We start from the raw sequence: 14,609 nt of genomic DNA, 5'->3' as shown, positions 1-14,609 counted from the left end.
TGTTTGAAGGATTTCTTAGAGATGCTATTGTAGAATATCTTAATGATAATAACTGTCTAACTCGGGGAGAGTCAGTGGATGTTGTATACCTTGACTTCTCCAAAGCGTTTGATACCGTGCCACACAAAAGGTTGGTATATAAAATGAGAATGCTTGGTCTGGGGGATAATGTGTGCAAGTGGGTAAATAGCTGGCTGAGTGATAGAAAGCAGAGGGTGGTTATCAATGGAGTAAGCTCAGGGGGTGTCAGAGTAACTAGCGGGGTGCCTCAAGGGTCTGTCTTGGGCCCTATATTATTTAATATATTTATTAATGATCTAGTGGAAGGGTTGCATAGTAAAATAGCAATATTTGCAGATGATACTAAACTTTGTAAAGTAGTTAATACAGATGAGGATAGGGCACAGCTACAGGAGGATTTAGATAAATTGGGGAGTTGGGCCAAAAAATGGCAAATGGGGTTCAATGCCGATAAATGTAAGGTCATGCACATGGGAAAGAAAAACAGCAGTCACCCATACATATTAAATGGGAAACCGTTGGGGAAATCTGACATGGAGAAGGACCTGGGCGTCTTGGTTAATAGCAAATTAAATTGGAGTGCCCAGTGTCAGGCAGCAGCTGCGAAGGCAAATAGAGTCATGGCATGCATCAGAAGAGGAATAGGGGCATGTGATGAGAACATTGTTCTTCCTCTGTATAAAGCGCTGGTAAGGCCGCACTTAGAATATTGTGCACAGTTCTGGGCTCCGGTGCTCAGCAAAGACATATTGGAGCTAGAGAGGGTACAAAGGAGGGCGACTAAGGTAATAAAGGGAATGGAGGGACTAGAATACCCAGAGAGGTTGTCAAAATTAGGCCTATTTACGTTGGAAAAGAGAAGGCTTAGGGGAGACCTCATAAACATGTATAAATACATCAGGGGGCAGTACAGAGATCTCTCCCATGACCTGTTTATACCAAGGATGGTGACAAAGACGAGGGGGCACACTATGCGTCTGGAGGAAAGGAGGTTCCTGCACCAGCACAGAAGGGGATTCTTTACGGTCAGAGCCGTGAGACTCTGGAACTCTCTGGGAGAGGAAGTGGTGATGTCCAACTCACTTAATGAGTTCAAGAGAGGCCTGGACGCCTTTCTTGAGAACAATAAAATTACATCTTATGCTTAGTGTTAGTTAATTAATCCAGGGATTTAATCTGACTGCCAGATTGGTGTCGGGAAGTGAATTTTTCCTCAATGATGCAAATTGGCCTATACCGCATGTTTTTTTTTTGCCTTCCCCTGGATCAACGCTGCGGAATAGCTGCAGTGCACAAGAAATAGGCTGAACTGGATGGACGCTTGTCTTTTTTCGGCCTTATAAACTATGTAACTATGTAAAGGGGAGAGGAAGAGGAGCCGGCAAAAGAAACAGTGAAGGAGCGGTCAGAGAGGTAGGAGGAGAACCAGGATAGAACAGTGTCCTTGAGGCCAATGGAGTGGAGCATAATGAGCAGGAGCTGGTGATCCACAGTGTCAAATGCTGCAGAGAGATCTAGGAGAATCAGCAGGGAGTAGTGACCATTAGATTTAGCTGTTAGTAGATAATTAGAGACTTTGGTGAGGGCAGTTTCTGTAGAATGTAAAGAGCGGAAACAAGATTGTAAAGGGTCAAGAAGAGAATTATCTAAGAGATAGCGGATTAGATGGGCGTGGACCAGGTGTTCCAGATTAGAGATAAAGGAAAGATTGGAAACAGGTCTGTAGTTAGCAGAACAGTTGTGGTCGAGGGATGTTTTTTTTAAGTAATGGATGTATGCTGGCGTGTTTAAAAGAGGGAAAGATACCAGATGAGAGGGAGAGGTTGAATATTTTAGTTAGGTGAGTGGTGACAGCTGGAGAAAGGGACTTAAGGAGATGTGAGGGAATAGGGTCACTGGTGCAGGTGGTAGGGCGAGAGGAAGCAAGGACCCTGGTCACTTCTTCTTCCATGACTGGTTCGAAGCCAGAAAGCGAGCAAGATGCACTGTGGGAGGGAGGAGCATGAATAACATTTGGGGATTGGGAGAAAATTTCCTGTCAGATATGGTCAATTTTTTCTTTGAAATAATTGGCTAGATCGTTAGCGCTGAGGTCGGTGGTCGGGGCCTCTTCTGTTTGATTAAGGAGAGAGTGAAAAGTGTCGAAGAGGCGTTTAGGATTATTGGACAGTGAGATGATGAGGTTTTTAAAGTAGGTTTGTTTGGAGAGGTAAAGGGCAGAGTTATAGATTTTAAGCATAAATTTATAATGGAGGAAATCTTCGGCCAGATTAGATTTTCTCCACAGCCGTTTGACACACCTAGAGCACCGATGGAGAAAACGTGTTTGAAGCGTGTGCCAGGATTGTCGCCGTCTTTGCCAAGTTGTTCTCTGTGTAGGAGGTGCGGCTTCATCCAGGGCGTATTGTAATGTTTCGTTATAATGCTTCAGTGCAGAGTCAGGACATGAGATGGAGGAGATTGGGGCCAATGATGATTGCAACGGTTTCATGGGTGTTAATGGCGCCTATATATCTATAGGTGTGAAAAATGGGGATGTCTTGAGCAGGCAGACAGTTCTTGACAGAGAAAGAAAGAAGATTGTGGTCAGAGAGAGGAAGAGGAGAGTTAGTAAAGTCATGTATTGAACAGAGCTGGGCGAAGATCAGGTCAAGAGTATTTCCATCTTCATGTGTAGGTGAATTAGTAAGCTGTGAAAGGCCGAAGGAGGAAGTGACGCGCCCCCTGGGCCAGTGTTGTTGGGGATACCCGGAGCCGGATCAGATGGGGGTTGTAGTCTCCGAGTGGCTGTGACCCGGTCCGTGCCCAGGGTGTCAAGCTCAGTGTGTGGCAGTCCTTACTGATGTTACTAAAGTTCTTTATGTCGACTACGCCACCCGTTGAATTGCGGTCACTTCGGCCGCCGCTGCAGCAGGGTCCGCTGAGGCTGATGGTGTTGGTGCAGCTTAGGTAGTATAACCCCCAAAGGGAGGGGTATAGCCTCAGGGGGTCAGGTGCAGAGGATGGTGGTTGTGGAGGTGCAGGGAGGATGGTAATCAGAGACAGAGTCGGGTTGTGCAGTTCAGGGTTTTTACTTACTGCAGATGTTCCGGTCACTCCGGCCTTGAGTGACCACCCGAGCCGTGCTGCGTCCACCAGGTCCTGGACTCGGCCAACCCCCAAGTAGTTCTGGAGCGTGGTTCTGAGCTCCCGTTCTGTCCTGTCCTCGTCTCTGGCCTTCCCCACCAGGGATCCACCTAAGTCCGGCTCCCTCGGGCCTCTTGTTGGTGAACCCTTGTCTCTGGGTTCCCTGACCCTACGCGTGGTCTGCCTTCCGGGTGGATATGGTGGGTGGCCGTGGCAGATGCTGCCCACGGCCTCCGGTCTCTGGCTGAGGTATGCTGTAGCCCCCACCAGTTTGGGATCCGGTACCCTGTTGCCAACTCTTCACCCTGTGGTTGTATTTGGGCTCTCAGAGTTCCTTCTTTCTCCCCCTCTGGGTCTTTCATTCTCTCCTCTCTCACTCTGGGCCTGGGGCTGCTCTGCTCCTCTGCTTTCTTCCACTGCTCTGCAAAGTCTTCACTACAACAGGCTGACTGGTTGCTGTCTGCCTGTCTGACTGACCCTGATCTAAGATGGTTCCCACCTTATATACTCCCTCTATGTGTGAGCTCAGGTGACCAGCACCCAATGAGCTCCTAGCTTTACCCAGACTGCTCCCCCTATCTGCCCCTACACTACTGGGATGGTCCACCCCCCTCCCACTCCAGCCAAGGACAGACTCGGTCGTACCTGCACATTTCTAAGTGGGAGTACCGTTGGTCTGCCCTCCGGAAATGGGATGTGTGTAGTGCATGCAGCCTTCTGAGCTCAGTTCCACACTCCATCCTTACCCGGGAGTGGAATACCACACCTCTGGGTTGAGGTGCAATACCCCTGTAGCAGCCGAATCCTCAGGGTGCTACAGAAGTTAGCGACAAAAGATGAGCTGCAGATGGGGAGAGGCGATCGCCAATTGGGATGTTAAAGTCCCCCATGATGAGAGTGGGGATGTCACAGGATAGAAAGTTTGGAAACCAAGTGGCAAAGTGATTCAGAAACTGACGGGAGGGGAACGGTGGGCTATACAAAACCGCAACTGGTCTATGAGACTATGAGGATCTAGTCTGAGGACCAGGACCATGGATGGATCAATGGCTTATGGAGATTAGCTGCCGTCTGGGCTGGATAAATGTGCTACAGTTGTGGGACTTGTCATCTGGATTTGATAAACTTTCTTAAAGGACTGTTGCTACTGGATACCTTTGCTTCTATTGTTTTATCTGTCATATGGAGGATCGTGGACTGTGACTACAGACTACACTGGCTGGAGATGAAAAATCTGTGGGACAACCAAAAGTTGGCGGACAGTGAGTATCGCCTGGCACAAAGGCAGTGGAACTATGGCCACAGGGAGGGGATCTTGTGGACTGAGACAATTGTATTTTGGACATTTACCTGGAATTGCTGCATTACCATGGAGTTAAGGAATACAATATTGTTGCATCATTAATCTGCCTATGATTATTAAAACCCATCATTTCAGATCTTCAGTGGCAAAAAATGTCAACCTTGGTCTCAGACCATAACATGTTTTCTCACATGATTTTGGCAGACTTGGTGTAGGTTTTGACAAAACATAGCAGGCCTTTTTTGTTGTTGTTGTTGTAAGAAAAGGCTACTGTCTTGCCACCCTACCCTAAAGGCCATACATATTAAGGACATGAGAGATTTTTGTCACATGCACGACACAACCAGTACTGGCCAGAAATTCATGCAGTGCCTCCTAATGTTGTTGTACGCCTCTTACCCACCTCCCAGACCAATTTGCTTCTTCTTTCTTCATCAATTTTTTGAGGGACATCCAGCTCTAGGTAATGTCACTGTTGTTCACAATTTAAAGGGAAGGTGCCGCGATTTTTAATTTTGTATTAATAATTATTGATTATATAATCACTTATTTTTAATACAAAAATAATAGGTACCACTTTAATAGTTTTTTATTTATTAATATTTACTTCAGCCACTGAGGGCTGCCATTAGCATTTGGGGGTGTGTGACACCTCAAATATAGCTGCCCTTGAGCATAAGAGGCTGTGGTTGCCCTCCGACCGCACCTATTCTATTGAGACTGCCTTAGCTGTGACCTGGGCACGTTCCTTGGGCTGTCCAGGTTACAGCTGTGGGAGGAGATTACGGTCATCTTTGTGAAGCCCACAGTGTAAGCTACGGGTTCTACTTTCTCTCTATCATAGCACACACTGCTCAGTGCATGCAATGACAGGCGCTACCAGGAAGAGGAGGTCCAGGGTGAGTTGAGTATCGACGGGGAGAAGTGATCGCAGCCTGTCATCAGTATTACAGTACAGGCTGTGATCACAGCTCACCACCGACCTGTTCAGAGCACAGCAGGGAAATCATCAATCTGCTGTCCTCTGAACACACAGAATAGGACTCTGCGCTGCGTGGGAGGTGAGTAGAAACGTTTATTATTTTTTTTTCTATGCATTGAGGGACATACACCAGGATGAGGGACAAAAACCTGGATGGGGACCATGATGGAGTGACATACTGTATACAAGGATGGGGGGACGTATACCAGGATGGGGGGACGTATACCAGGATGGGGGACATATACCAGAATGTACTATATGGGGAAAATTATACTTTGGGGTACTATATGAGGCCATTACATAGTGGAGCAGTATGTGGGGCACATTATATTGTGGGGCACTATATGGTGCACATTATACTGTAGGGCACTATATGGGGCCATTATACTGTGGGGCGCTATATGGGGCCATTATACTGTGGGGCACTATATGGGGCCATTATACTGTGGGGTACTATATAGGGCCATTATACTGTGGGGCACGATATGGTGCCATTATACTATGGGAAACTATATGAGGCCATTATACTGTGGAGCACATTATACTGTGGGTCACTATATGAGGCAATAATACTGTGCGACACTATATGGGGCTATTATACTGTGGAGGTATTATATGAGGCCATTATACTGTGGGGAACATTATACTGTGGAGCACTATATGAGGCATATTATACTGTATGGAGCACTATGTGGGGCCACTATACAGAGGGCAGCGTGACTCAGGATAAGTGGTGTAGTTCAGAGTCCCCGGGGCTCACAGAGTGCACTTCTATGGGAGAAGTGTTGTAATGTGGACCCTGCTCCATCCAATTCTATGGGAGCAGTGGTGTAATGTGTGCACCCACTTTCTCTACTTCTATTGGAGCAGTGGTGTAATGCATGACCCTGCTCTTTCCACTTCTATGGGAGCAGTGGTGTAATGTATAAGACTTCTATGGGAGCAGTAGTGTAATGTGTGACCCCGCTCCGTCCACTTCTATGAGGGCAGTGGTGTAATGTTTGACCCCGCTCCCTCTATTTCTATGGGAATAGTAATGAAGTGGACGGATCAGAGGTCACACATTACACTACTGCACCCACAGAAGTAGACGGTGCGGGGTTACATCTTACATACATTAGATACTGCGTATCTAATCCCATCCTGTGTGATAAACTTCGCTGAAACCTGTATCTAATCTCAGAGTGTGTTACTCTCAGCGTATCTAATCGCGCACGTGATACACTTCACGTATCTAACACCAGCTTATGATACAGTGAGCATCACCAACTAACAGATTCGGTGATGCTGGCCGTCCTCTGTGACACTGTCTACTTCCCAGTATCACTGGAAGTCACCAACAAAATAGCTCCACACTGTGATACTAAGTTCATGCTTTCTTATCCTGTTGCAAACACCCAGAAGGGGAGGAGAGGGGTGACATCACACACAGGTGAGCAGAATCAGTCCACATTTACTGCAGTGGTAATGTGAGCTAGTTATACACTAGGTTTTCATGGCAAATTTCAGTAGCTGCTACCCCTAGTGTTTAAAAGTGGAAATACCAAACCTTTTTAAATTATTTTTCATATTTTACTTCATTAAAAACAAATTGTAATATTTTTTTTATGAAAACATTAATACTTTAAATTTTCTTCAATTGTTGAAAAAAAAACACTTTTTTTATGGCACCTTACCTTTAAGCCACTTTTTGATGATTGTCCTTAAAAATGATTTCAGGGACCTAGGTAGGAAGCTTAGGGCAAGGACCTCCAAGGTAGTTTTCTCAGAAATACTACCAATCCCGCGAGCCACACAGGAGCGCCAACGGGAAGTTAGGGAGGTGAATAAGTGGCTAAAGAGTTGGTGCAAGGCAGAAGGGTTTGGGTTCATGGAGAACTGGGCCGACTTCGCGGTCGGCTACAGGCTCTACCATAGGGACGGGCTGCACCTCAATGGGGAGGGTGCAGCGGTGCTGGGGAAGAAGATGGCTAATAGGTTGGAGGAGTTTTTAAACTAGAGACGGGGGGGGGAAACCAAGGAAATAGGTGGGATGTGAGGCAAGCAAGGGGGAAGGGGAGAAGTGAATATAATGAGGGTGGAGAGGGGGGTGGGGATAGTACAGTTAGATCGTTAGAGAAGAATAGGATGCTAAATAACCCCAAAGTTTTATCTTGCATGCTGACCAACGCAAGAAGCCTGACCAATAAGGCGGATGAGCTGCAGGCGCTTATATCGGAGGAGAGGTATGACATCGTAGGTATAACAGAGACTTGGCTAGACGATAGCTACGACTGGGCGGTAAATTTATTAGATTATAGTTTATTTAGAAGGGACCGGAAACAGGGGAAAGGCGGAGGAGTCTGCTTATATGTAAAGTCATGTCTAAAACCCAGACTAAGGGAAGATATAGGAGAGGGAGAAGAGGGGGTCGAGTCCATGTGGGTAGAGATAGAGGGAACTAAAAATAATAATAAAATATTACTGGGGGTCTGCTATAAGCCACCAAATATAACAGAGGAGAATGAGAATCTGCTATTAGGACAAATAGACAAAGTAGCAAAACATAATGAAGTGATTGTAATGGGGGATTTCAACTACCCGGATATTGACTGGGAAACAGAAACCTGTAGATCTCAGAAAGGAAAAAGGTTCTTGACAAATATTAAGGATAATTATCTCTCCCAACTAGTGCAGGAACCAACGAGAGGGAAGGCCGTGTTGGACTTAATATTGACTAATAGGCCTGATAGAATAACTGAGGTACAGATAGGGGGGCACCTAGGTAATAGCGACCATAATATTATCGACTTCAAAATGCCCTTCAGTAGGGTTATCAATAAGGGAACAACAAAAACATTAAACTTTAGGAGGGCGAAGTTTGATCAGCTGAAAGAAAGCCTTCAACTTATTGACTGGGACAAAGTTCTTAATCAAAGGAATACGAATAGTAAATGGGAAACCTTCAAAAGAATTCTGAATACTCAGTGCGAGAGGTATATACCGTATGGGAATAAAAGGGCCAGAAATAAGAGGAAACCAATATGGTTGAACAAGAACGTAAAAGGGGCGTTAAATAGCAAAAAAGAGGCATTCAAGAGATTAAAACAGGAAAACAGTAAGGAGGCACTAATGTGTTACAAGGAAAAAAGGAGAACCTGTAAAAAACAAATAAAAATAGCGAAGGAGGAAACAGAGAGACGTATTGCTAGGGAAAGTAGATCAAATCCCAAACTGTTCTTTACGTATATAAATAGTAAAAGGATTAAATCGGATAATATTGGACCGATAAAAAGTGAGGAAGGCAAAATCATAGAGAAAGATGAGGATAAAGCTAATCTATTAAATAATTTTTTTTCGACAACTTTCACAAAGGAAATCGAACTAACAGGAGAAATGAGAAGTGACAAGCTTAATCCTCCACTAAGTATGACAAATCTAACCCAAGCTGGGGTACAGAAACGCCTCTGTAACATTAAAATAAACAAATCACCAGGACCTGATGGCATACACCCACGGGTACTAAGGGAACTAAGTAATGTGATAGACAGACCGTTATATCTTATATTTAAGGACTCTGTTGAGACTGGGTCTGTGCCACTTGATTGGCGACAGGCGAATGTAGTGCCAATATTCAAAAAGGGAGCGAAAAGTGACGCCGGAAACTATCGGCCGGTGAGTCTGACGTCCGCTGTGGGCAAAATTTTTGAAAGCTTCATTAAAGAGGCAATTATGGAGCATCTTGATGCTAATAATCTTTTAATCCCGAACCAACATGGATTCATGAGGAATCGCTCCTGCCAAACAAACCTGATTGACTTCTACGAGGAGGTTAGCTCTCAAGTAGATCAGGGGGAACCAGTGGATGTCTCAAAAGCGTTCGATAGCGTGCCACATAATAGGTTGGTATACAAAATGAGAATGATGGGGCTGGGGGAAAATGTCTGCAAGTGGGTAGCTAACTGGCTAAAGGATAGAAGACAGAGGGTGGTTATAAATGGAATATACTCAGATTGGGTAAGCGTCACTAGTGGGGTACCACAGGGGTCTGTACTAGGCCCAATGTTATTTAATATCTTTATTAACGACATAGTCAACGGGATAAATAGTAAAATATCAATATTTGCAGATGATACAAAGTTATGTAAAATAATTAATACAAAAGAGGACAGTGCAGACCTACAGAGGGATTTGGATAAGCTGGGTAGGTGGAGCATTAAGTGGCAAATGAGGTTTAACGAGGAGAAATGTAAGGTCATACATATGGGAAGGAAAAATGGAAGTCACCAGTACTCACTGAATGGGAAATCATTGGGGAATTCAGAGATGGAGAAGGACTTGGGCATCTTGATTGATAGCAAACTAAATTGGAGTGCCCAAAGTCAGGCCGCTGCTGTAAGGGCAAACAGGGTAATGGGATGTATCAGAAGAGGTATAGCTGCAAAGGATGAGAACATTGTTCTTCCACTGTACAAAGCACTGGTCAGACCACACTAGGAATACTGTGCTCAGTTATGGGCCCCAATATATAGAAAGGATATAAATGAGCTTGAAAAGGTACAAAGGAGGGCAACAAAATTAATAAAGGGAATGGAGGGACTGCAATACCCAGAGAGGTTGGCAAAACTAGAACTATTCAGCCTGGAAAAGAGAAGGTTGAGGGGGGACATAATAAATGTGTACAAATATGTTAGGGGACAGTATAGAGATCTTGCCCGGGATTTGTTCAAAAGGAGGGATATTACGGTAACAAGAGGGCACTCACTAAGACTGGAAGAGAAAAGGTTTCAGCACCAGCATAGGAAGGGGTTCTTTACGGTAAGAGCAGTGAGAATATGGAATTCACTGAGTGAGGAGACGGTAATGTCGGATTCACTACACCAGTTCAAGCGGGGACTGGATGCATTTCTAGATACCAGGCAGATTTCAGCATATACTTAAAAATAAAATAAAATAGTAGGTTGATACAGGGATTTATTCTGACTGCTGGTTTCAGAGTCAGGAGGGAATTTTTCCTCAGGTGAAGATTGGCCAAATCATTTGGGGTTTTTGCCCTCCTCTGAATCAACTTTAGCAATTACAGAACTAACAGGTCGAACTTGATGGACGCAAGTCTTTATTTGGCTTTACAAACTATGTTACTATGTCTTAACACTGTTCCATGGTATAGCTAATGCCTTGGAAAAAATTTTGTACTGATAACTTTCAACAGTGAGATCCCTTTGCTGTGTTGTAACCTGTTTACGGACTATGGCTTTTGCTGTAACTAAGAAATGTTAAGAAAATCCTATTGGAACTAAACTTTATATGGGGAAATTAACCACTGCTGTTTAACATAAGTGTAAATGTGATTGGCAAATTCTGAACACAACCACATCCCAAATTATAAGAGTGTGTTCTCACTTCTTTTTTCCCTTAAAATGCTTTCAGTTTGTTTCTCAGTGGATTGGTACAGATTATGGGTGACATTAAAGGTGATTCTTCTTGGTATAATTTTCTTACATGGCAAAAACGTATTATTCTAACAGGGATGTGTAGACTTTTCATGATTTTTGTGTAGAGTTTTTAGGTTCTATGGATTGATCAGAGTAACTCTTGATGGACCAAATGGATGGGCCTGTGGCTGGATCAGTAACGGGTAAAGACCTCCACTTTGACTCAGATGTCATGAAGGTAGAGGTGGTGTACTGATATGGATTGGTATTATTAAAGAAGAGCTAGCTGGACTTTTTTCTGGGTTGAAGATGGACTGAAAATCAACTCCCAAACCTAGTGCCAGTATTCAGAAGACACTTTCTCAAGCAATGGTACAGGAAAAGGTTTGCATATTTTCAAGAAAACCATGTTTTTTTATGCAGAGCAATGCTCCAAGGCATGCAGAAAAGTCTCCACTGCTTGGCTAGCAAGTAAAGGCTTTAAAGATAAAAGAATAAGGTAAAGTGTTGTTGGTGCTGCCCAAAAAAATGATAGTCAACAGATTAAAAAACTAACAGACTCCTGCGTGGAAGGCGTAGGGCTGTCATTGAAGAGGTGATCCATATTGGTCACCCCAAATATATCTATGGGTTCTCTGATGGTCAATGGAGCACATCTGTATCCTTCCAGTCAGGGCCGTGTACCCTTGGGCTGAAATCCTGTAGAATCCAAATCTGTGTCTCTCTGGATGGAGCCATGCTACCAATCTGCTGTCCTGAAGAGTGTTCTCTGATTCCTCTTGCAGCAGGATGGAAAAACCCTTTTTATATTTAAAGGAAATCTGTCCCCCCCCTGGGCGATATCAGGCTACTACTATGGGCATACAGGGTGTAGAAAAGTAAATCCAGGGGACGCCAAGCAAACCCCTCCTATCTGCTTATTATACAGCTAAATCGCCGCCTCTGTTGTAAATTAGCATATTCCCCCCTCCCCGGCACGTCACAGGGTGCTGTGACTGGCCCTGTGATGTGCCCTGCTCTGCCACCCCTCCCACCCATGCACAAAGCGCGGCTCCCTTGGAGAGCGATTTGTTTCCCTCCGGCACACTTTGGCTGCGTATTTGTGTGACGCAGCCTCGCATTGCGCAAGCGCCGGGGAGTCACTGAGACTTCCGCTCCAGTGACCCCCAGAAGGTCTGGTCCCCATTTCCGCTCTCCATCCTGAATATTTTCAGCCATAAAATATATACATGAAGGAACATATACACTCCCTGACAGAAGTTATGTCGCTTATCCATGTTATGTAAATATGATCTTATAACCTGATGTTAAATTCATCCATTGCTTTTATAAATTACTCTTTGGAAAGCTGAAACCCTCCCAAATGTGGTTTCGGTTAAGAAAATAAATTGGCATCAATGCTGAAATATTGATCATTTAATGAACACAGAATGGTCAGATTTTGGCAAGACAAAAGTTTTGTCGCCTGGTCATATAATGCACCCAATCCTAGTTTACATCCTCACCAGTGCTCAGCAAATGATCGGTTAATTAGTGGGTGTGTAAAAAAAGAAACCGAGCACCCTAGACCTTCACTTGAACTGCAACTTGAGCTCTGACAACATGCCTAAAATCAACCCTGCGACCAAAGCCTTGATTATCAAGAGGCTGAAGACCAGATCCACTGCAGAGGTGGCTGGCACCTTTAATGTGTCTGCATCAAGTACAAAGAATTAAAACGCGATTTGAAGAGACTGGAGATGTGTTTGACAAGCCCAGGTCCGGCAGACCCCGCAAGACAACAGCTCAGGAGGAACGTTTGTTGGTTAGAAAATCCAAAGCAAGCCTCTCTTCCACTGCAGCAGAGCTCCAATAGGCCTGGTCACCTCAAGTCCCTGTGTCAACTAGAACAGTTTGTAGGATTCTGTCTCGAAATGGCCTACATGGTTGAATCAGTGCCCAGCAGCCAGTACTAAACAAAAGGTAAATAAAAAATCGTGTGGCATTTGCAAAGTCCCACAGCCTACCAGCTTTTATTTACATAACATGGATAAGCGACATAACTTATGTCAGGGACTGTATGTGTGTGGGTATACAGTACAGACGAAAAGTTTGGACACACCGTCTCATTTAAAGATTTTTCTGTATTTTCATGACTAAGAAAATTGTACATTCACACTGAAGGCATCAAAACTATGAATTAACACATGTGGAATTATATACTTAACAAAAAAGTGTGAAACAACTGAAAATATGTCTTATATTCTAGGTTCTTCAAAGTAGCCACCTTTTGCTTTGATGACTGCTTTGCACACTCTTGGCATTCTCTTGATGAGCTTCAAGTGGTAGTCACCGGAAATGGTTTTCACTTCACAGGTGTGCCCTGTCAGGTTTAAGAAGTGGGATTTCTTGCCTTAAAAATGGGGTTGGGACCATCAGTTGTGTTGTGCAGAAGTCTGGTGGATACACAGCTGATAGTCCTACTGAATAGACTGTTAGAATTTGTATTATGGCAAGAAAAAAGCAGCTAAGTAAAGAAAAACGAGTGGCCATCATTACTTTAAGAAATGAAGGTCAGTCAGTCCGAAAAAGACGGATTTTGGTAAGACCTTACCTGTAAAATCCTTTTCAGCGAAGGAAGGAAGGGAGACACAGATCCATTACTAGTGGGTAGGCGGAGCCCCACAGGATAGTTCACCTCAGATTAGAAAAAGTGACGACCGGCCACTCCAGCTTAGGCTCCTCCTACTCCCATGTCCTTCAGTCCGTACACAAGCTAAGGAAGAGCAGACAACACCAGCAGAACAACACAACCCCTTCCGAAAATTCAGAAATGCGAGAGAACAGGTTATGCATATAACAGAAAAAACACACAGTCCCAGGCCTTACTCACTGGACCTGACAACTGCGATGAGCTGGCAAATGCTGGAACAGAGCCCTAGTGCGCCGACCCCCGCCCAGATGACCGCCATCAGAGAGGAGTCGCGCAGCATCTGGAGAGGCAATAATACACTTCTGCCATGGGAGGGTGCTGTGTCTCCCTTCCTTCCTTCGCTGAAAAGGATTTTACAGGTAAGGTCTTACCAAAATCCGTCTTTCAGCAGCAGAAAGGAAGGAAGGGAGACACAGATCTATTACTAGTGGGACGTCCCAAAGCAGTCCAGAACTCAAGGGTGGGAAACAGTGGCAGAATCGCCAACACCCCAACAACTTAGGCAAGCGCGCAACAAGCGCCAAAACTAGATAAAGAGATAACCTAAACCACCGCCGCCTGCAGGACCCTGCGTCCCAAGGCCGCATCGGGGGAAGCACTCACGTCCACTTTATAAAATTTAGTAAAAGTGTGAACGGAGCGCCAGGTAGCTGCCCGGCAGAGCTGCGCTGCCGACGCCCCCTGACGAAGAGCCCACGACGAACCAACAGCTCTCATGGAATGAGCTCGAACCTTAACCGGACAAGGCTCGCCCTTGAGCCGGTACACCTCCAGGATAGCCGAACGTATCCACCGAGCTATAGTATCCTTGGAAGCCCGCTGACCACGCCGACGACCAGCAGGAATCACAAAAAGAGAGTCCGACTTCCGAAACCCTTGCGTGATAGCAAGATAGAACTTCAATGCCCGCACCAAGTCCAACGACTGCAAGGCAAGCTCCTTTGGATTCTTCGGATTCGGACAGAGAGAGGGCAACACGATGTCCTGATTGACTTGGAAACGCGATACCACTTTAGGCAGAAAATCGCCATGGGTACGAAGCACCACACGATCGGAGAGGAACTCCAGAAA

Source organism: Phyllobates terribilis, unplaced genomic scaffold, assembly GCF_046119375.1.
Source record: "Phyllobates terribilis strain yellow unplaced genomic scaffold, ASM4611937v1 Scaffold_10__3_contigs__length_209671492, whole genome shotgun sequence".
Classification (NCBI taxonomy): Eukaryota; Metazoa; Chordata; class Amphibia; order Anura; family Dendrobatidae; genus Phyllobates; species Phyllobates terribilis.
Note: the sequence above shows the minus strand (reverse complement) of the source record.